Here is a 23,373-nt window from a genome sequence, read left to right as displayed (position 1 = left end):
CAAGCTTTTCATTGTCAGGAATTAATTGAATTGAATTAGCTTTGTTGTCACGTCTTCAAATGAGTACAGTGAAAACTTGACATGTTACCCCTTACAGTGAGACATGAGGCCAACTTGTGGAACGGTTCAGAGAACATCTCTGGGACACATAGACTAAACAACCCCACCCTCTATGGCCGAACACTTTAACTCGCCCCCCCCCCCCCCCAAATCTGCCAAGGACATTCAAGTCCTGGGCCGCCTCCATTGCCAAACTCTAGCCACCCGATGCCTGGAGGAAGTATGCCTCATCCTCTGCCTTGGGACACTCCAACCACATGGGATCAATGTTGATTTCACCAGTTTCCTCATCTCCTCTCCACCGCCTTATCCCAGATCCAATCCTCCAACGCGGCACTGTCCGATCTGTCCGTCCTCCTCCCCACCTATCTGCTCCACTCTCCACTCTGACCTATCACCATCACCCCCAACCTTCATCTATCTATTTCATTCCCAGCTACTTCCCCCTCCCCCCTACATTTCCCCACACCACCCCCCCCCTCCCCCCCAGCTCCACCCCTCTCCCAATTATCTGTCAGCCCCCTTGGGGCACCCCCCCACATTCCTGATGAAAAGCTTATGCTTGAAAAATCAACTGTCCTGCTCCTTGGATTCTGCCTGACCAGCTGTACTTTTCCAGCACCACACATTTTGACTCATCCTGGCTACAAGTTACCTAAGTACAGATTTTTCAGTACAAGTTAGGAAAACAAATTAGAAAAATAAATAAGAAGTCCAGCATTCCAGACCGTAGGAATAAATTAGAAAATAGATAAATATAAAGATCAAAACAAGAGCTCCTCCAGCCCACTCCATGCTGGCGCCAAGACTCAGTCCTCACCAAGCTTTGACTGCAGACCACACCTGACTTCACCTCAAAGCCAGGAGACCACTCTGGAATCACCTTGAGGCTAGAAGTCCATGCTGAGGCCATGCCAGGCCAGAAGACCACCATGCCAGACCAGGAGACCAGTATGCCAGGCCGAGTACCTCGTCGTGTCTGCACTGAGGCTGGGAGTCCAAGTCCTCCTTGAGGCCAGAAGTTCTGGATGTCACTGAGAAGGAAGAAGAGAGAAACCAAAACACAGAAGAGAAACAAAAAAAGAAACCGACAAAGCCGAGAAGCTCCAGCTGAAGTGTCCTACTTCATTGCCATATTGGATTGATGAACCTTCTCTGAACTTCAGAGGTATGCCTTCCCACTCCACCCCACCCCACTTAAATGGGGGAAAAGTAAGCAGCACCACATGGTGCAGTCTCACCAATGCCCTGCACAGTTGTGGCAAGACTTGCCTACTTATATATCTTTCTGAAAATAAAGGATAACATTTTATTTGCCAATCACAATTCTTGCAGTACCTATCCACGAGCATTTCATGATTTATGCCCTGTGATTCAGGACCATTTAACCATTAGAGTTCATTGTCTCTCCATTCAAACCAATGATTAACATGTAGGAAGGAAAATAGGAATTAGGAACAGGAATAGGCAACTCAGCCCTTCGAATCCATCCCGCCATTTAACATAATCATTGTAGTTTAGACCAGGATAAGATCAGCACTTTCCTGCCTGCTCCCCATCACCCTTTATCCTGCTTTTCATCAGAAGCATATCTTATCTCTTTTTCTTGAATCTGTTGATTGATTCTGCCTGTACTGCAGTCTAGGGCAGTGATTTCCACAGATTCACAACCCTCCAAGAGAAGTAGTGTCTCCTCAGCTCAGTTTTGAATCTCGCTCCTCTCACTGTATGTATGAACTCTTGTTCAAGATTGTCCCACAAGGGGGACCATCTGTTCAATGTCCACCTAATCAATCCCCATTTGCATTTTATACAGCTCGATCAGATCCTGCCCTCATTCTTCTGGCTCCATTGACTACAAGCCCAAGATATTCAATCATTTCTCAAATGACAGGCCTTTTATCCCTGGAATCAATCTGGCGAACCTCCTCTGAACTGCCTCTGTTGCCACCAAATCCTTCCTCAAGTAAAGAGACCAAAACAGGACACACTACCCCAGGTATGGTCTCAGCAATGCCTTATTTAATTGTAATGGCACTACTTTTATAATCCAGACCTTTTTGCAATAAATGACAGGATTCCTTTTTTTTAATTAGATGCTGCAATTACATATTCTCTTTCTGTGATTCGTGCACGAGCATACCCAAATCTCTCTGCACTGACACACTTTGTAAAACTTCCCATTTAAATCATTTGCCCTTTTATTTTTCCATCCAAAATGGACAACCTCGCACCAGAGTCATAAAGGCATTCGGCACGGAAACAGAACCTTCAACCCAACTTTGGCCGTTCTGCTAGCCTATCGATATCCATCTGTAAACTCTTTATCTCCTTATCACTGCCTGCTTTCTCATCTTTTTTTAGTATAATTCATGAGTTTTACTATGTTACAATCTGTCCCTGATTTTAGATCATTCATAGATTGTAAATAGATAAGGTCTGAGAATTGAACTCTGTGGCTCCCCACTAGTTACAGCTCACCATCCAGAGAAGTGCCCATTTATCTCAATACTCTGCGTTCTGTCAGTCAGCCAATACTGTACTCCTAAACCCCTTGGGGTCTAACCTTCTAGCTAGGTCTTTTATGCAACATCTTGTCAAATGCCTTCTGGAGGTCTAGATAAACCACATTCGTAGGATCCCTACTATCCAGCTTAGTCGTTGCATCCTGAAAGAACTCCAGCAAGTTTTGTCAAGCATGACTTGCCCTTCATGAAACCATACCTGACACTGGTGAATTGAGCTTTGATTTCCCAAGTACTCAGTTATCTCCTCCTTTATGATTGTACTGGGGTCAAACTAACTGGACTAGAGTTTCCCACTTTATGCCTTTTTTTTGAATAAGGGTGTCACACTAGCATGTTTCCAATCCACTGGTACCTTTCTAGTATCCAGAGAATTTTGGAATATCATAACTTTTGCGTCCACTATCTGTGTTGTCATTTCCTTTAATAACCTAAGGTTCAGGTCACCAGGCGCCAGGGACATCTGCCTTTATTCACATCAGTTGACTTAATATCTTTTTCCTAGTTCTAGTAATTTCATCAAGTTCCTCTGTAATAACTGCAGTTTTGGGGAAGGAGTTTATTATTTTCCACTGTGAAAGCGGAGACAAAATATTGGTTTAGTGCCACTACAAATTTTGAGTTCCCATTATTATCTTGCCATTTCCATCCTCTAAAGGGCTACCATTTAGTTTCACTTTTTTATATTTTTAGAAGCTTTTAGTATCAGTGCTTATGTTTCCTGCTAGTTTCCTTTCATAGTTCATCTTGGCTCTTTTGAGATTGTTTTTAGTAACCCTTTGCTGACGTTTAAAGTTCTCCCAATCCTCCAGAGGACCGTTAACTTTTGCAGGTCGATATGCCTTAGTTTTTATCTTTATGTCATCCTTAATTTCCTTGTTAAGTCATGGATGATTTTTACAATTCTTCTTTCTCTCAGGAATACACTTTAATTGAGAAATATTTGTTATCTGCCTAACCATTTACCACTGTTCTTCAACTGTGCTGCCTTTTAATATTTTTGCCCAGTCCACTCAAGCTAACTCCGTCCTCAGGCCTTTGCTCAGCACTATACATATGTGACTCTGCCTTCACCCTTTCAAACTGGATTTGAAACTCTGACATGTTGTAGTTACTCCGTCCAAGAGGATCCTTAACTTGAGAAGATGATGGTGAGCTGCCTTCTCAAATCATTGCAGTCCACCTGCGTGAGCTGACCCACAATGCCATCAGGCAGGGAATCCCAGGATTTTGACCCAGCGACAGTGAAGGAACAACAATATATTTCCAAGTGAGGGGAGTTTGAAGATGGTGGTGTTCCAGTGTATCTGCTGCTCTTGTCCTTCTAGATGGAAGTGGTCATGGAATTGGAAGGTGCTGTCTGAACACCTTTGGTGAATTTCTGCAGTTATCTTGTAGATAGCATACACTGCTGCTACTGAGCATCAGTGGAGGAGGGAGTGGATACTTATGGATGTGGTGTCAATCAAACAGGCTGCTTTGTCCTGGATGGTTTCATACTACTTGAGTGTTGCTGGAGCTGCACTCATCCAGGCTAGTGGGGAGTATTGCATTACACTGCTGACTTGTACCTTGTGGATGGTTGTCAGGTTTTGAGTCAGGAGGTAAGTTGCTTGCTGCAATATTCTGATCTGCTCTTGTAGCAACTGTGTTTATGTGGTGAGTTCAGGTGAATTTCTGGTCAATGATAACCCTCAGGATGTTCATAGTAGGGGATTCAGAGATGGTAACACTGTTGAATGCCAAGGAAAGGTGGTTAGATTGTCTCCTATTGGAGATGATCATAGCCTGGCATTTGTGTGGCACAAATGTTACCTGCTACTTGTCAGCCCAAGCCTGGATATTGTCCAGATCTTGTTGTGTTTGGACATGGACTGCTTCAGTATCTGAGGAGTCATGAATGGTGCTGAACATTGTGCAATCATCGCTGAACATCCCTACTTCTGACCTTATGATGGAGGGAAGGTCATTGAAGCAGCTGAAGATTTTTGGGCTGAGGACACTATCCTAAGGAACTCATGCAGAGATGTCCTGGAGCTGAGGTGATTGACCTCCAACAACCAAGACTATCTTCCTATGTGTCAGGTAAGACTCCAACCACTGGAAAATTTACCCCCGATACCCATTGATTCCAGTTTTGCTCCTTGGTGTCACACTCAGTTGAACGTGGCCTTGATCTCACTGTGGCTGTCATTCTCACCTCACCTCTGGAATTCGGCTGTTTTGTCCATGTTTGAATCAAGGCTGTAATGAGATCAGGGGCTGAGTGGCCCTGGCACAACCCAAATAGGGCATCATTGAGCAGGTTATTGCTGAGGAGGTGCTGCTTGATAGCACTGTTGATGACCCCTTCCATCACTTTACTGATGATTGAGAGTAAACTGATAGAGCAGGAATTGACCAGGTTGGATTTGTCCTGCTTTTTATGTACAGGATGTACTTGAGCAATTTTGCCATGTGCTGCTCCTGGCATGCCCGACTGTAATCTCCATTGAACTAGGGTTGATCCCCTGGCTTGATGGTAATGGGTGAATGGGAGATATGCCAGGCCATAAGCTTTCAGATTGTGCTGGAATGCAATTCTGCTGCTGTTGATTGCCCATAGCACCTTATGGATGCCAAGTCTTGAGTTACTAGATCTGTCCATTTGGTACAATAATAGTGCCACACAACACAATGGACATTATTCTCGATATGAAGACGGGACTTCCACTAAGGACTGTGCAGTGGTCCTTCTTACTGATACTATCATGCGTAGATGCATCTGCAGCTGGCAGATTGGTCAGGATGAGGTCAAGTATGTTTTTCCCTTACGTTGGTTCCCTCACCACCTAGCAGCTATGTCTTTTAGAGGGTGACCAGCTCACTCAGTAGTACTGCTGCTGAGCCACTGTTGGTGGTGAATGTTGAAATCCCCCACTCAGAACATTGTGTGCCCTTGCCATCCTCAGTGCTTCCTCTGTGTGTTGTTTAACATGGAGGAGTACTGATTCATCAGCTGAGGGAGGATGGCATGTGGTAATCCACAGGAGGTTTCCTTGCCTTGAAACCATGAGACTTCTTGGAGTCCAGAGTCAGGACTCCCAAAGCAATTCCTTCCTGACTGTATATCACTGTGCCGCCAGCTCTGCTGGATCTGTCCTGCTGATGAGGCAGGACATATCCAGGAATGGTGATGGTGGTATCTTAGATATTGTCTGTCTGTAAGGTATGATTCTGTACATATGACTATGTCAGACTGTTGTCGAAGAAAAGCACAGCCGGTCAGGCAGCATCCGAGGAGCAGGAGAGTCGACTTATCAGGCATATGCCCTTCATCAGAACTGTTGCTTGACTAGTCTGTGAGACAGCTCTCCCAACTTTGGCACTAGCCCCCAGATGTTAGTGATGAGGACTTTGCAGAGGGAGAAAGTGAGGACTGCAGATGCTGGAGATCAGAGCTTAAAACTATGTTGCTGAAAAAGCGCAGCAGGTCAGGCAGCATCAAAGATGCAGGAGAATCGATGTTTCGGGCATAAGCCCAAACGTCGATTCTCCTGCTCCTTTGATGCTGCCTGACCTGCTGCACTTTTCCAGCAACACATTTTTAAGTTGAGGACTTTGCAGAGTCAACAGGGCTCTTTCTGCCATTGTCTTTTCTGGTGCCTAGGTTGATGCCAGATGATTCATCAGTTTCATTTCTTTGAGACTTTATATTGATTGGTACAATTGAATGGCTTGCTAGACCATTTCAGTGGGCAATTGAGAATCAGCCACATTGCTGTGGGTCTGGAGTCACATGTAGGCCAGACCAGGTGAGGATGGCAGATTTCCTTCCTTGAGTGGGGGCAGTGATGTGTTTGTACCAGGGATGAGCAAGTTTTGGTCCCATAGGTAGATGCAGTGTTGGTTCCAGATCTAGGCAATAGTTTAGGGTGTATGGTAGACTTTCTACCAGTTGTATAGCATTCTGGGTTTAGATTAGGTTTTTAATAGTCTAACATGTCCTCAGGAACCATCCACCTAACTGCAGCAGAACCCTCTGAATTCTTTGATTTAAATACATACTTTCACAAGTTTTCAGGTGCAGGGGAATTGCCCACTGGAATCTTCAATACCTGAACATTTCCCTTTGAATGTGCTCTGTGGGAAATGTCACAGGGTCCAAACAAGCAGTTCCCTTTGTCAGTGTAGAAACAACCATCTGCCCATTGGAACACGTGGGTGTTTGGCCAGCTCAAATCTCACACTTGATCTGGGGGAGTGCTGCACTGTCACAAGTGCCATTTGTGAAGGAGGCAGTTTTGAGTTTGTTTTTAGTGTGTAACTGATATAAGGGTCACAGAAATCACTGCTGCTACCATTGAAGTTCTAGACCATTCTAAAACCCAAAAGTAGGTATCTGGAGACTTACTCTTCTACCTTGAGTCCAGGTGAGTACATAGCTTTGGCTGCTTCTAATGAAACCTTCTCGGTATTCCTTGTCTTCATGTTTACTATAAGCTCTACAGTGCAGTGTGCATGACCATGGAGACCAAGGCAGGATGTGTCCTTGCCCGTGGTGAAACTCGACTGGAGAACAGCAGCACCAGGCTTTGCTTCAGAGTGGCAGCTTGGCATAAAGAACAACCATTGCAGAAGGCAATGAGGCAGCTTGTTGTGGATCTGATCATCTTGCCAAAAGCTGGTGTGCACACCTTGTCCTGGACCAACATTAGTACCAAAACAACTGTAATAGTGAGCTCTGCTAAGACAGTCTTGCAGCAAAGAATTGGAAGCATGAAGAAATCTCACTGGCTGCTGAATGTTACTGACTTGTCCTCTATCCTGAGGCTGTTGCTGATGCATCTTACACTCTCAATATCTCTAGAGTGCTGCAGAACACCACAGTGAGCATTCACTGCATCCATGCCATATCTAAGTACCGTCACTGATGATATTGCCACTCCTCCAGGCTGTGAAGGTTTAAGCTGATCCCTCCACCTAGCTCCACAGTTATGAGATTTGTGAGGCGGAGGGCTAACACACATTTAGAATCCCCTTGTGAGTCTGGGTCTAAGCCCCAGAGTGCACATAGTCATAACCAATCTCCCCGTCTTCTTGTGGATGCCTGCTGGCATCAACTATCTCCTTGAGAAGATTTAGGCACTCAGGGAAGATTGAGGTGCCTGGTACCATTTTTCCTTGCCAAGGGTGCTCTGTGCCATTGAGCATGCTGCTGGACCTGGGTCTCCACAACAGCCTGTGCTGTTTCTGTGAAGGAAGCCAAGTGACCAAGGCCAATGCAGGCTGTCCTCCATCATCATACCTGCCTGATACTCTCCTCCCTCTCTCAAGCTGCAGCCTGACCCTATCAGTTATGGCCAAGTACAGGGACACATCTGCCTGGCACACAGCAGCTATCTGATCTGCAACAATCTTCTGACTGTCTGACTTCAGGCTCACCTTCCTTCACTGGCGTCATGTGTAACTGATACATTCACCCAATGGTGAATGTAAGCTTGTTAGCATTCGCACGCCGATGACTGTCTCTGTCTCTGTCTGTGTCTCTGGAGGGTGAAGGAGAACACTGCAGGTGTTTCCTCAGAGGGTTTACAGGCTTCCTGCTCAGATGTACTGGTGCAGAGGGGCTCAGGCTGTGGCCTCTTCCGGTAGGCCTGGTGCTCGCTGCCAATAGTGCCTGCAGGAGAGAAGAGGGAGAGTTAGTTGCTGAAGATGCAGAATATATCATACACATAAAGGTATTTGGTTTTATGCATGTCCGAAAGGGTAAGAGCACAGTGGTGCTCACTGGACTTTGTGATCATTGTATCTCTCCATCACAAGAGGAATGGTTCCCATTCTTCTCTGTTGCCCCTTCCTCAGAGGAGGTGAGGATCTTTATGACCGGGACCATCTCCACTACTCTTGGCCCTTTCAGCACGGCTGTGGGCTGCACTGAGATAGAGAAGGTTTGAATCTGGTAGCAGTGGGTGTGTGAGCAGGGTTTGAGTATGTGGAGCCATGCCACGTGGTGTCCATCTGAAGTAAATGAGTAGGAAGTGCAGTGCCTCAGAGGGTTAGCAGCTTGAGAGTATGGGTCTAAGCCTCAAAGTGCATATGATGTCTGTGATACCAAGCTGGCAGGCTCTGCCTTTTGTGAGATCCCTGTGCAGAGAGAGAGAGTTAAACGAGTGATGCATCTGAGAGCGTGAGTTGGCACAGAGACGATTGTGCCATTTACGCTGCTGGAGGGTAGCAAATCATTCATTTCCGTACACCACTAGTTCATAAAGGGCATTGGTGCACAGTCTGCTATTTCAGTCCAAGTCAAACAAGTTTGATGGGATGGCCTCCTGGTCTCGTCCCCCGTGAAGATGGCCTCCATTCTGTCCCTTGCTCCATTCAACAGTAGCTGTATCAAAGCATCACTGAACTGTGTGGCAAGTTTCTCCTGCTTGGCGGGCATTTTTCAGGTGTTGGGAGCTGTCACAATAAAAACTCCCAGCAAGTGAAGTGGTGTCCAGTTGCTCTTTAAATATGGAGCCAGAGTCTGTCTGTCAGGAAAGTGTGGCTTAGGACAAGAACTTCCTTGTTGCTTGTTATATGTGATTCACGAGTCATTCTCGTGATAACTTATTGTGTGTACTTATTGAGGTGAGTGGTACATCACTGTGTAACTTGAACTGATGCCTTCTTGTAGCCATATTTGCACTCCACGAGTACAGGAGCACAAGTAAACCCCATTTCATTTGTTGGTCCACACCTTTGGGTCAAATGAGACGTGACATCACTTCCTTCAGTGACTATTTGCAGTTACTTAACGTGATCCTCAAAACACCAAGGTGAGCACAGAAAGCCCCACTCTTGAAGAAAGGTAGGGAGGCTTCCTTGGTAAATAAAAGCAGAGACTGCTGAAGAAACTCAGCAGTTCTGGCAGCAACTGTGGAGAGAGTGACAGAGTTAACATCTCAAACTTCTCTTCAAAACATTTCCAAAGAAATTAAAAGAAAATATCCAGGAACACGACACTTGCCCCATTGTGTTAAGGGATTAAAAGTGCTGGCGCTATAATGGCAACCAATCCGGTATCACCTGGGCTCACTGAGCGAATACCTTCAGTTAAACATTCTGGCCCTTCACCAGCTAGCCTACGTCCCTTCCTCAGACACCCCTGGCCAGCCACTTTGACCCATGCCCATTACACTCCAGTTTCTATCCCACAGTCATCCTCAATGTCCCATGTAGCTGACACCACTGCCAGTGTCAATCATGCTCTGGAATAGATGAATGCTTCCCAAAGGAGGCAGAGCAGCAGCTACTCATGCCAAAGTGCAGTACCTCCCCTGTCAAACGTCATTATTGCTGTTGGGAATCGGCCTACTTGCAGGGAATTTGCAAGGGGAATATAATTCTGGTGACCTTGTTTGTGCTTGGCAGGCAAATACATGACACAGTGCTTTCTGTCACCTTTCTTTTGCAAAACTCAGCCTGCCTTTAAAGTTCTGAGAATTTAGTTGCAAATTTTCATCCCAATGTTGAAAACTTGTCTTTTGGCACAATTAAGTACCATCACTCGCTCTTGAAGGTAGCACAAGATTCAGTTATCCACAAATATCAGTCAGACTAGCAATTTAAAGTGGTGATAGTATAAAAATAAGATCTTTTGGTAGATGGTTTCTCAGAATTTTTTTTAAATCACAAATTCTTCAGCAATAACATTTTCACTCCATTAAAGCTTTAAGCCAATTCTGAGGAAGGGTCTCTGGATACGGAACATTAATTCTGATTTCTCTCCACAGATGCTCCCAGACCTGCTGAGCTTTTCCAGCAATTTTTGTTTTTGTGTCTGATTTCCAGTACCTGCAGTTCTTTCAATTTTTATTAAGCTTTGAAACAGACAGCCAGTCAGACATGGTACAGCTTAGCATAACTGTACTGGATTCCAAGTAAGTAGAATAATTGTTGTCATTCTAAAACTCTGATCTGTTCTGCAGAGGGACAGGCAGGAAGTAAAGGTTAGGTGGAGTAGCTTTGTCAGTTTGAGATGGAATAAGTACAATAGCAAAAAAAACCTTGGATCAGAAAGTGTAGATTTCAGTATGGGTGGAGGTAAGAAATAACAAGGGGAAGAAGGCACTGCAGACCTCTTAACATCTGTCCGGCAGGACAGAGATTAAATCAGGAAATATTGAGGACATGTAGAAAAGGCAGTACACTAATTGTAGGTGATTTTAATCTCCAATTAGATTGAGAAAGTCAGATTGGTAAAGTAGCCATGAGGAATAATTCATAAAGTGTACTCCAGACAGTTTCCTAGAACAATATGTTGTGATTCCAACGAGGGACCAGGCTATTTCAGATCTGCTGATGTGTAATGAGGCAAGTTTAATAAATGCTCTCAGTAAAAGATCTCCTCTGTGGTGCTGTGGAGTCTGTGGACCACTTATATATTGGGTGTGAGTGCTTGCACTCCCTTTTTTGATTTTTCTCAAAAACCTTCTCCTCTGTTTTTGGCTATACTCGACTGGTCACAAGCCTCCAGTCTGAAAAAATAACCCTCTGCCACCACCCTCTGTCTTCTACCTTTTGAGCCAGTTCTGTATCCAAATAGCTAGTTCACAGTGTATTCCGTGAGATCAAAGCTTGCTAACCAGTCTCCCATGGGGAACCTTGTCGGACGCTTCATTGAAGTCTATAAAGATCACATCTTCCGCTCTGCCTCATCAATCCTCTTTGTTACTTCTTCAAAGTCACCTTACCTGTGACTATCAATGATACAAATATTTCAGCAAGAGGCCCAGCAATCCCTAGTTTCCCAAAGAGTTCTAGGGTACACCTGGTCAGGTCCTGGGGATTTATCCACTTTTATGTGTTTCAAGGCATCCAGCATTTCCTCCTCTGTTATATGGACATTTTTCAAGATGTCACTATCTATTTCCTTACATTCTTCATCTTCCGTGTCCTTTTCCACAGTAAATACTGATGCACAATACTCGTTTAATATCTACCCCCATTTTCTGCGCTCCAGACAAAGGCTGCCTTGCTGATCTTTGAGGGGCCCTATTCTTTCCCTAGTTACCATTTGTTCTTAATGTGTTTGTAAAAACCCTTTGGATTCTCCTTAACTCTATTTGCCAAAGCTATCTCATGTCACCTTTTTGCCCTCCTGATTTCCCTCTTAAGCCACTCTGGTGATGGACATTGAAATCCTCTATTCTGGATTAGTGGTGCTGGAAGAGCACAGCAGTTCAGGCAGCATCCAAGTAGCTTCGAAATCGACGTTTCGGGCAAAACCCGAAGGGCTTTTGCCTGAAACGTCGATTTCGAAGCTACTTGGATTCTGCCTGAACTGCTGTGCTCTTCCAGCACCACTAATCCAGAATCTGGTTTCCAGCATCTGCAGTCATTGTTTTTACCTCATTGAAATCCTCTACCAGAGTATATTTTGCACCTTTTCCACTGCCCATACTTCCTCCAAGGGTTGTTCAACATGGAGGAGTACCGATTCATCAGCTGAGGGCAGATGATACTTGGTAATCAGCAAGACTTAGTTTCCTTATCCATGTTTAACCTGGTGTCATGGAGATGTACAACATAGAAACAGACCCTTTGGTGCAACTTGTCCATGCTGAGCAGACAGCCTTCACCACTTCCTCTGGTAGCTCATTCCATATGCACACCACCCTCTGTGTGAAAAAGTTGTCCCTTAGGTCCCTTTTAAATTTTTCCCCTCTCTCACACTAAACCTATAGTTCTGGACTCCCCCACCCCAGGGAAAAGGCTTTGTCTATTTATCCTATCCATGCCCCTCATGATTTTATAAACCTGCATAAGATCACCTCTCAGTCTCCGATGCTCCAGGGAAAACAGCCCCAGTTATTCGTCCTCTCCCTATATCTCAAATTCTCTATCCCTGGCAACATCCTTGTAAATCTTTTCTGCACCCTTTCAAGTTTCACAATATCCTTCCTATAGGACGGAGACCAGAACTGCGCACAGTATTCCAAAAGTGGCCTAATCAATGTCCTATACAGCTGCAATATGACCTGCTGACTCCTATATTCAATGCTCTGACCAAAAAAGGAAAGCATACCGAACACTGCCTTCACTATCCTATCAACAGGTGACTCCACTTCCAAGGAACTATGAATCTGCACTCAAAGGTATCTTTGTTCAGCAACCCTCCCTCGGATCTTACCACTAAATTCATAAGTCCAAGCTGAATTGCCTTTCCAAAATGTAGCACCTCACATTTATCTAAATTAAACTATTTCTGCCACTCTTCAGGCCATTGGCCCAGGTAAAAACAATAACTGCAGATGCTGAAAACCAAATACTGGATTAGTGGTGCTGGAAGAGCACAGCAGTTCAGGCAGCATCCAACGAGCAGCGAAATCGACGTTTCGGGCAAAAGCCCTTCATCAGGAATAAAAGCTTCTGATCAAGATCCTAATGTACTCTGAGGTAGCGTTCGTCACTGTCCACTACACCTCTAATTTTGGTATCATCTGAAAACTTACTAACTTTATCTTAATAGATGCCACCATCTATTTCCCCACATTCTCTATCTTCCATGTCCTTCTCCATAGTAAACACTGATGCAAAATACTCATTTAGTATCTTTCCCCCCCCCCCCCCCCCCCCACCCCACCTCCTGTGGTTCCACACATAGGCTGCCTTGCTGATCTTTGAGGAGCCTATGCTCCTTAGTTACCCTTTTGTCCTTAATATATTTATGAAATCCTTTGGATTCTCCTTCACCCTATTTGCCAAAGCAATCTCATGTCCCCCTTTTGGCCTCCTGATTTCCTTCTTAAGTATATTCCTACTGCCTTTGTACTGTAAGGATTAACTCAATCTATCCTGTCTATACCTGACATGTGCTTCCTTTTTCTTAACCAAACCCTCAATTTGGTTAGTCATTTCATGTAGCATTCCCTACACCTACCAGCCTTTCCTTTCACCCAAACTGGAATATACTTCCTTTTGGACTCTTATCTAACTTTCGAAGGCTTCCCATTTTCCAGCTGTCTCTTTACCTGTGAACATCTGCCCCAATCAAATTTTGAAAGTTCTTGCCTAATATAATCAAAATTGGCCCTCCTCCAATTTCGAACTTCATCCTTTTTTATCACTATTTTAAAATTAATAGAATTGTGGTCGCTGGCCCCAAAGTGCTCCCCCACTGACACCTCAGTCACCAAACCTGCCTCATTTCCCAAGAGTAGGTCAAGTTTTGCATCTTCTCTAGTAGGTACATCCATATACTGAATCAGAAAATTTTCTTGTACATACTAAACAAATTCTTCTCCATCTGAACCCTTAACACTATGGCAGTCCTAGTCTGTGTTTGGAAAGTTAAAATCCCTTACCATAACCACCCTATTATTCTTACAGATAATTGAGGTGATCTTAAAAATTTGTTTCTCAATTTCCAGCTGACTATTGTGGGATCTATAATACAATCCCAAGAAGGTGATCATTCCTTTCTCATTTCTCAGTTCCACCCAAATAAGTTATCTGAAAGTATTCCAAGGAATATCCTCCATAAGTAAAGCTATCTCTTATCAGAAATGCCAACCCACTATCTCTTGATCCCCTTTCTATCTTTCCTATAGCATTTGTATTCTGGAACCTTAAGCTGCCAGTCTTGTCCATCCCTGAGCCAGTTCCTGTAATGCTATAATATCCCAGTCCCATGTTCCTAACAATGTGTTGAGTTCATCTGCCTTCCCTGTTAGGCCTCTTATATTGAAATAAATGCTGTTTAATTTATCATACTACCTTGTTCTCTGCTTTGTTCCTGTCTTCCCTGACTGTTTGGCTCCTTTTCCTAACTGTACCAGTCTCTTTGCTCACAGTCTCTCCCAGGGTACCCCCCCCCCCCCCACCTCAGCTTACTAGTTTCAATCCTCCTGAGCAGCTCCAGTAAATCTCCCTGCCAGTATGTTAGTCCCCTTCCAATTCAGATGCAATCCATTCCTCTTGTACAGGGCACTTCTACCCTAAAAGAGTTTCTAATGATCCAAAATGTGAACCCTCAACCACACATTTTTCTGCTCTATCCTCCTATTCCTACCCTCACTAGTTCATACCACTGGCAGTAATCCAGATATTACTACCTTTGAGGAACCCCTTTTTAAATTCCTGCCTAACTTTCTATATTCTCCCTTCAGAATCTCATCTTTTTTCCCTTCCTATGACATTAGTTCCAATGTGTACAACTACCTCCTACTGGTCCCTCTCTCCTTTGAGAACATTCTGCACCCTCTCTGAGATATCATTAATCCTGGCAACAAGGAGGCAACACACTCTTCTGATTTCTCACTGTCGGCCAGAGAAAAATCTGTCTGAGCCTCTGACAAGACTGTCCCCTATTACAATCAATCGCTTGGAACCAGACGTACCTCACTTCTTAGACCCATTCTCAGTACCTGAAACTGGTACTGAAACAGAATGCTGGTGCTACATTCCTGTGAGTCCATCAATCCCAACATTTTCCAAAGCAGCATGCTTGTTTGGGCTGGGGATAACCACAGGAGACTCCTGCACTACTTGTCTCCCTCTCCTACCTTTCCTGGAGTTAACCCATCTACAGCCTTCCCCTCTTCCTATAACTGCCATCCATCACACCCCTAGCTCTTATAAGTTCCTTATTGCCTCTTACTCCCGCTCCAACCGATCCTTGAGATCTGATAGAGAGAGAGCAGAGAGGAATTGTAACCAAAAACACTTCCTGCAGACATAATCATCAGTAACATGGAAACCCCCAAACTTACACATTTGACAGGAAGTGCACATTACTGTACTGAAGGCCATGTTTGCTCCTTCATGTTCTAAAAACTGCTCGAGGCTAACTTAGTACTTATGGTTTGCATTTTTAAAACTTAATCAAGAGACCGATCTCGTTAAGAAAGAACCCATTCTCCTCACTGCTGCAGATTTACAGCAAGGTTATTTTCAAAACCTATACACTGATCTATTCCTGTGCTGTGAGCTCTCCTACACAGTTTCCTGCAAGGTCAGCTGTGAATTTCACTGTTGTTAACTTTTCTTAGATGCACTCCAATGTCCAGAGGTAGTTGAACTTAAGCAGCAAAGACAGTCACTGTGCAGATTCAATGCTGTGTCAGACAGCAGTGTAGGTTTTTTTCTCTGACCATCTGGTTGCTGCCTTTGTCTGTCTTCCTCCTTTTTTAAGTACATAGAACAGCACAGTACAGGCCTTTCTGCCCGCAATATTGTGCCGAGCATTTATCTTAATCTAAGACCAACTTAACCTACACCTAAATTTACTGCCATCCATGTGCTTGTCCAACAGCTGCTTAATTGTCCCTAATGTCTCTGATTCTACAACACCGCTGGTAGTGAATTCTGCGCACCCATCCCTCTTTGCATAAAGAACATACCTCTGATATCTCCCATATCTTCCTCCAACCACCTCAAACTTATGACTCCTCATGACAGTCATTCCTGCCTCGGGGGAAAAAGTCACTGGCTATCGGCTATCTATTCTATCTATGCCTCTCATTACCTTGTACACATCTACCAAGTCACCTGTCTTCTTTATTCTCCAGCGCAAAAAACCCTAGCTCACTCAAACCGTCTTCATAAGACAAGCCCTCCAATCCAAGCAGCATCCTGGTAAATGTCCTTTTCACCCCCTCTAAAACATCTATATCCTTCCTATAATGAGGTGACCAGAACTGGACACAATATTCCAAGTGTGGTCTAACCAGGGTTTTATAGAGCTGAAGCAAAACCTCGCAGCTCTTAAATTCAATCCCACTGTTAATGAAAGCCAAAACAGCATACGCCGCCTTCTTAATCCTGTCAATTTAGGTGGCAACTTTGAGGGATCTATGTACGTGGATTCCAAGAGGCCCTGTTCTTCCACTCTGTCAAGAATCCTATCTTTAATCCTGTATTCAGCCTTCAAATTCGACTGTCCAAAATTAATCACTTCACATTTATCCAGGTTGAACTCCATCTGCCACTTCTCAGCCCAGCTCTTCATCTCGACCATGCCTTGTTGTAGCCTGCAAAAGCCCTCAACACTACCTACAACACCACTAACCTTTGTATCATCGGCAAACTTCCTAATCCACCCTTCCACTTCTTCGTCCAAGTCATTTATAAAACCTACAAAGAGCAGAGGCCCAAGAACAGATCCCTGCGGGACACCACTGGTCACCAACCTCAAGGCAGAATACTTCCCATCCACTACCCACTGGCTGTCTTCTTTCGGCCAGCCAATACTGTATCTAGATAGCCAAATTTCTCTGTATCCAATACCTCCTATCTTTCTGATTGCTTGACCTTCGTCAACTTGTCTTGTCACATCCTCAAAGAACTCAATAAGGCTTGTGAGGCATGATCTGCCTCTCACAAAGCCATGCTGACGATCTTTAATCAAACTGTGTTTTCCCCAAATCCTATCTCAGAGTCCTTTCCAGTACCTTGCTCACCACAGACTAAGACTGACTGGTCTGTAATTCCCAGGGATTTCCCTATTTCCTTTCTTGAACAGAGGAACACCATTCACCTCCCTCCAGTCATTCGGTGCTACTCCTATGGAGAGTGAGGATACAAAGATCATCATCAGAGGTGCTGCAATCTCATTCCTCACTTCCTGTAGTAACCTTGGATATATCTGGTCTGGCCATGGGGAGTTATCTATCTTGATGCTTCCCAGAATTTGCAGCACATTCAATTTCTTAATATTAATCTTTTCAAGCCTATTAACCTCGTCCACAGTGTTCTCACTATCAGCAGAGTGGCTCTTTAATGAATACTGAAGCAAAAAACTCATTAAGGGCCTTCCCTACCTCTGCATACTCCAGGCACAAGTTCCCTCCACTACCCCTGATCGGCCCAATCCACCTCTCTTATCATTCCCTTATTCTTCAAGTAAGTGTAGAACGCCTTTGGGTTTTCCCTAATCCTTCTAACCAAGGCTTTGTTGTTCCCCTTCCCTCCTAGCTCTCTTCAGTCCATTTTTGAGTTCTTTCCTATCTACCCTGTAATCCTCTCAAGCTATTCAGGGAGTTTTACTCTGATTCTAACTCAGCAATGTCCTTGTCTTGGGAGTGTTTGGTGGGGAACAATGTCAAAGGGCCTTTACTTTCATTTTAAAAGAGTAGAGGGAGACTTAGTCAATATTTAACCCTTTGCTGTGCCTGATCTGGAATGTTTGATGTGGACAGTATTGGGGAAGCTTTGCTTTCAGTTTATTTTCAGATTAAAAGAGTAGAGTTTTACTCTATATCTAACCCTCTGCCGTACCTATCCTGGAAGTGTTTGATGGGACAGTGTAAAGGAAGCTTTACTTTCAGTTTAGAAGTATTGAGGATGCCTAACTCTGTATCTAACCCCATGCTGTCCCCCATCCTGGGAGAGTTTGATAGGGACAGTGTTGGAGGCTTGTATAGTTTACTTTCATTTTAAAGAGTAGAGTAGGCTTTACTTTCAGTTTAAAAATGTGGAGGAAGCTTTACTTTGCTGTCTTCTGTCCTAGGAATGTTTATTGGGGACAGTGAGGGAGTTTTAATCCCATGTTGTTTGTTGCTCATGCAGGAACCTCGACTTTAATGGAGTAACTGAATTAGAGATGGACCTTTCTCTAATACAGTTTTTTACTTGGAGACTGTGGGTGAAGTGATGGGATTGGTTGCCACCTCAGTGAGTTTGACCATGTGTTGTAAGTGGTGCAGGGGTCAGAGAGCCACACGTACAGTTCCCCTCCACAAGGCACATTAAAATTGGGAGCAAGGAAGCAGGACAGTTTGTGATCAGTTGGTGGAGAGGTCAGGCCACTTGCTCCTGCTGCTCTGTAAGAAATCGTATAATTTCCACTTAAACTGGGAGTGCATGTGGGAAGTATCTGCCAACCATATTTAACCTACCAGCCTAGAGATTTTACTGATCTTTATTGACCACCTGAGGTGGTGCACTTGTCATCATCTGGGCACCAGTTCACCTTTTAAGTTCAGCCTCAGCTGCTCTAGGGAGTGTGTCTGACCTACATATAAATTCAGACACAAATCAATTGAGGAAGTGGAGGGTGCGAGAATTTTAGTGAGTGGGGGTTACATATTAACATGAAGTGCATCAGAAACCCTCCCACCCACACTGTTCTACACGGCTGGGTGAAGTGTTTAAAATCAGGCCTTGGTACTTTGTTCTGAATTGAAAAATACCATTGTTCCCTGTCTGAATTTGGCTTGGCAGAAGCTGGTATGAAGAGGCATATGTTAGCAGTTTGTAGTAACTGTAAATCAGCCTTCATTGGTCCATTGTTCGACTGTAAGCAGTTATACTCTTCATCAAGGCAGTCAGAAACATCCCTTTCCATTTTACTCGTGATTTCTTTACACAAAAAGAACCGTTCACTTCTAGCCACATATTATACTATACTGCCACATGTAATGCATGAGTATTTTATCAATTTCCTTACTACTTCCATCAACCTATGGATAGAATGTCTTAAAATCACAGTATTTGATTTACTTGGGAGTCCTGGCTAGTTTTTTTTTGTCCTGTCTTCATTACCGATCTAGATGGTGTTGTAAATCAAAAGGGGTTTGAGTAGAGGAAGATGAAAACAAGGGCAGAATCCTGCAAAAACAATGATGTATCAGCTTGTTATCACTTGGATTCAGTAGCATAACGTAAAAATGGTCCCTTTACATCCTCTGCATACAGAATCAGAAAAAGTTTTTCACTGAGATCTGAAAGTTTTTAATTTCTCCTCATGCCATGATATTTGCAAAGACATCAAGTTACCAGCACCCTTGCAAGGATTCCTCCTTTTGAATCAATTAATGCATTGCCCTGTATTTTTCTGGGTAAAAACAATGACTGCAGATGCTGGAAACCAGATTCTGGATTAGTGGTGCTGGAAGAGCACAGCAGTTCAGGCAGCATCCAAGTAGCTTCAAAATCGACGTTTCGGGCAAAAGCCCTTCATCAGGAATAAAGGCAGTGAGCCTGAAGCGTGGAGAGATAAGCTAGAGGAGGGTGGGGGTGGGGAGAAAGTAGCATAGAGTACAATGGGTGAGTGGGGGAGGGGATGAAGGTGATAGGTCAAGGAGGAGAGGGTGGAGTGGATAGGTGGAAAAGAAGATAGGCAGGTAGGACAAGTCCGGGCAAGTCAAGGGGACAGTTACTGAGCTGGAAGTTTAGAACTAGGATGAGGTGGGGGAAGGGGAAATGAGGAAACTGTTGAAGTCCACATTGATGCCCTGGGGTTGAAGTGTTCCGAGGGGGAAGATGAGGCGTTCTTCCTCCAGGCGTCTGGTGGTGAGGGAGCGGCGGTGAAGGAGGCCCAGGACCTCCATGTCCTTGGCAGAGTGGGAGGGGGAGTTGAAATGTTGGGCCACGGGACGGTTTGGTTGATTGGTGCGGGTGTTCCGGAGATGTTCCCTAAAGCGCTCTGCTAGGAGGCGCCCAGTCTCCCCAATGTAGAGGAGACCGCATCGGGAGCAACAGATACAATATATGATATTAGTGGATGTGCAGGTAAAACTTTGATGGATGTGGAAGGCTCCTTTAGGACCTTGGATAGAGGTGAGGGAGGAGGTGTGGGCGCAGGTTTTACAGTTCCTGCGGTGGCAGGGGAAAGTGCCAGGATTTTTCTGGTCTAGGTTTGCATATCCTCAGTGTGCTGTTGTATGTCACACAGAAAGAAACAAAAGGAGTGTAATATTGGTTGCATTGTCAGCTAAAATTACCATTTTGTGACATCTTTGTTACCTGTATTAGACATAACGATATCCTTGTGTTAGAAATTTGAGGAACAGGAAACATTGACATGATTCATTAATACTCTTTACTCATCAATATATTGACACAATCAATCTATTATGAGCAATACCATGTGGAAAGTTTATGTACAGCAAAACTCACTATGATAAGCTTATTCCTGCTAACCGACTCAAGGTTAGGTAAAAGTCTCTGAGGAGCTGAGGTACTTTGTATCTTTATAGAATTAATAACAATTCTCTAAAGTGCTGTTACTTAGTAAACTTACTCCCATTTATAAGCAGTTAATGAGAGTACATTTGTTTCATGAATCATTATGTCAAATAGCTATTGTTGCTCTCTTCCCTACAGCTATGTATTCCTGTCACAACTTTGCTCATTTTCTTTTGACATGAGTAAACAGTTAGCTGACACTGAATCTATCTGGCAATATTCCCACTAGTTAACATTTCCTTCTCATATCTTTCCACAATGAGGTGCAGTACCTCTTTTGCAATGTTCAGTTTAATATAGGGAAAGGTTGGCTCTAGCTCTTTCATTTACTGGGAATGGGTCTGGATGCCACATGCAGTGGATTAAAAATGCTGAGCCTATGCACCACATCTCACAGCTGAATCTGCCTGTCCTTGCCAAGTTTAGCGATCAGGCTAGTTTAGATAGAGGCATTCCAATTGGCCTCTGCCTCGGCTGAGCTTTGTAAAAAAAAAAAATGCTTGCTCATTTTTGTGTTCCCAGCCTGAAATTGCTTGTGTTGAAATATCTGGCATACAAGTGATGCTATCATAGATGGATACCTACTCATTCCTCAATGGCTAGCTTTACAGATGGAGAATAATACCACACATGAAAGTTGCCAATAAAAGAGGGGCATAGCAACGTGAGATGGAGAGAAATAAATTTTCTTTGAGAAAAATGCTGTTAGAATGCTGATTTTGCAGGCCACTTTATAGATGTTTAGGATTAGAGCAAATTCTGACCATTATCTCATGTACGTCAGATCTGGGATAGCTTAGCGCCAAGTGAATACCAAACCCACAAACCACCCTCTCCCTCAACTCCCCCTCTTGGATGTACTTGGGTTGAAGCATCTGTGAACCAGAAATAGTTTCAGCAATGTTACTCTGTATTCTCTTCACAGATGCTACCATACCTGCTGAGATTTTCCAACAATTTCTGTTTTTGTTTATGATTTTCAGCATCCATCAATCTTTATTTCCTTTTTTTTGTTTCGTGCATCCTTATTTCTATAGTTTCCCATTCTCCGTCTCAGTGGATAGAAACAAGATACCAACTATTCCTGACATGTAAGTCAGAGCTGATAGCTGGAGGCTGCAGCTCATCACTTGCCCCTTTGGCCTTCTCTAGTATCGTAGAAACATGCCATTCAACCCAACAAGTCCACACTGACACCCCAGACCCATTCCCCTACCCTATAACAACATCACTCCGCAAACTCTTACGCTCCAGGGAAAGAAGTCCCAACCAATCCAGACTCTCCCCATAACTCAAACCCTCCAGTACCAGCAATGTGCTTGTAAATATCTTCTGCACCCTTTCTAGTTTTACAACATCCTTCCTATAGCAGGGTGATCAGAATTGTACACAGTACTCGGAAAGTGGCTTCACCAATGTCTTGTACAGCTGCAACATGACATCCCAACTCCTATACTTAATGCTATAATTAATTAATTAAGCGTACCAAACGCTGCATTCGCCAGCCAATCTCCCTTCAAGGAACTATGAACCTGCAACCTCATGTCCCTATGTTCAACAGCATTCCCCAGGGCCTTATCATTAACTATGTAAGTCTTGCCCTGGTTTGCCTTACCAAAATCGACACTTCATATTTATTTAAATTAAACTCCATCTGCCACTTCTTGGACCATTGGCCTAGTGATCATGACCTCGCTGAATTCTTAGATAACTTTCTTCACTGTACACCCAATGTTTGGTGTCATCCACAAACTTACTACCATACCTCCTCTATGCACATCCAAATTTTTAATGTAAATGACAAACAACAGCAGACCCAAACCAATCCTTATGGCACACCACTGATCACATGCCTCAAGTCCAAGTAACGACCCTCTATCACATCCTGTCTTCTACCATCAATGCAATTTTATATACAATTGGCTATCTCGCTCTGGACCTCATTGGATCTAAACTTATTAACCTGTATGAATCCCTTTTGTGAAACTTGTCCAAATTGCTTTCCAGTAAAATTCACTCCTACTAGAGTTTGCATTGAAATATAGATTGATAGGTAAGTTGGCAAAAGTTTACAGATAGAGTGCAATGTGGAAAAATATGTGGTTGTTCACTTTGGCAGCAAGAATAGAAAATCAGAGTATTGTTTAAATATAGAAATACTACAGAATGCCACATCAGCGAGACCTTGGCATTCTAGAATTTGAAACATAAACCATTAGCCTGCAGGCGCAGCAAATAATTAGGAAAGCAAATGTAATATAGGCCTTTATTTATGAGTTGGAAAAGTAAAGAGAGTCTTGCTTGCAATGTACAGGCATTGATTAGACGAAGCCTGCACTACTTGTACTTTTTGATCTTCTTACTTAAAGGGGAAACATGCTGGGAACGATTAAGAAAAAAATAATCATTAATTATCCTGGGATGAAGGGCTGGGTTTATGAGAAAAGATTGAGCCTGTACGCTGGAGTTTAAAAGAAAGAGAAATGATCTTATTGAAACATGCACGATTTTGAGGGGTCTTGACAGGGTACTCGTCGAGAGGGCATTTCTCCTGGTAGGTGAATCTAGAACTAGAGAATACTAATTTAAAAATAAGACTGAGTTGAGGAATGATTCTTTCTCTTGAATGGTCGTTCATTTTTGTACAGTGGACACTAGGTCTCTCAATATCTTCAACGCTGAGTTTGAATGGCATGAGTCTCAAAGGCCATGGGGAAACAGATAGGAAAGTGACACCAAGGCCATTAACAGGTTGAACCAAAAAATACGAGAAAATGAGGACTGCAGATGCTGGAGGTCAGAGCAGGACTAAGCTATTTTTTGGTTCAGAGCTGAAAATGTGTTGCTGGAA

General features: G+C 43.7%; 1 protein-coding gene across 2 annotated transcripts in view; it reads left to right on the top strand.

The window, feature by feature from the left end:
• The window catches only part of necab2 (N-terminal EF-hand calcium binding protein 2), a 279,429-nt gene that overhangs the window by 1,440 nt on the left and 254,616 nt on the right, over positions 1 to 23,373 (top strand). The gene's annotated exons all lie outside the window — the stretch shown is intronic.

Source organism: Chiloscyllium punctatum, chromosome 26, assembly GCF_047496795.1.
Source record: "Chiloscyllium punctatum isolate Juve2018m chromosome 26, sChiPun1.3, whole genome shotgun sequence".
Lineage (NCBI taxonomy): Eukaryota > Metazoa > Chordata > Chondrichthyes > Orectolobiformes > Hemiscylliidae > Chiloscyllium > Chiloscyllium punctatum.
Note: the sequence above shows the minus strand (reverse complement) of the source record. Positions and strands in the feature narration are given on the sequence as shown.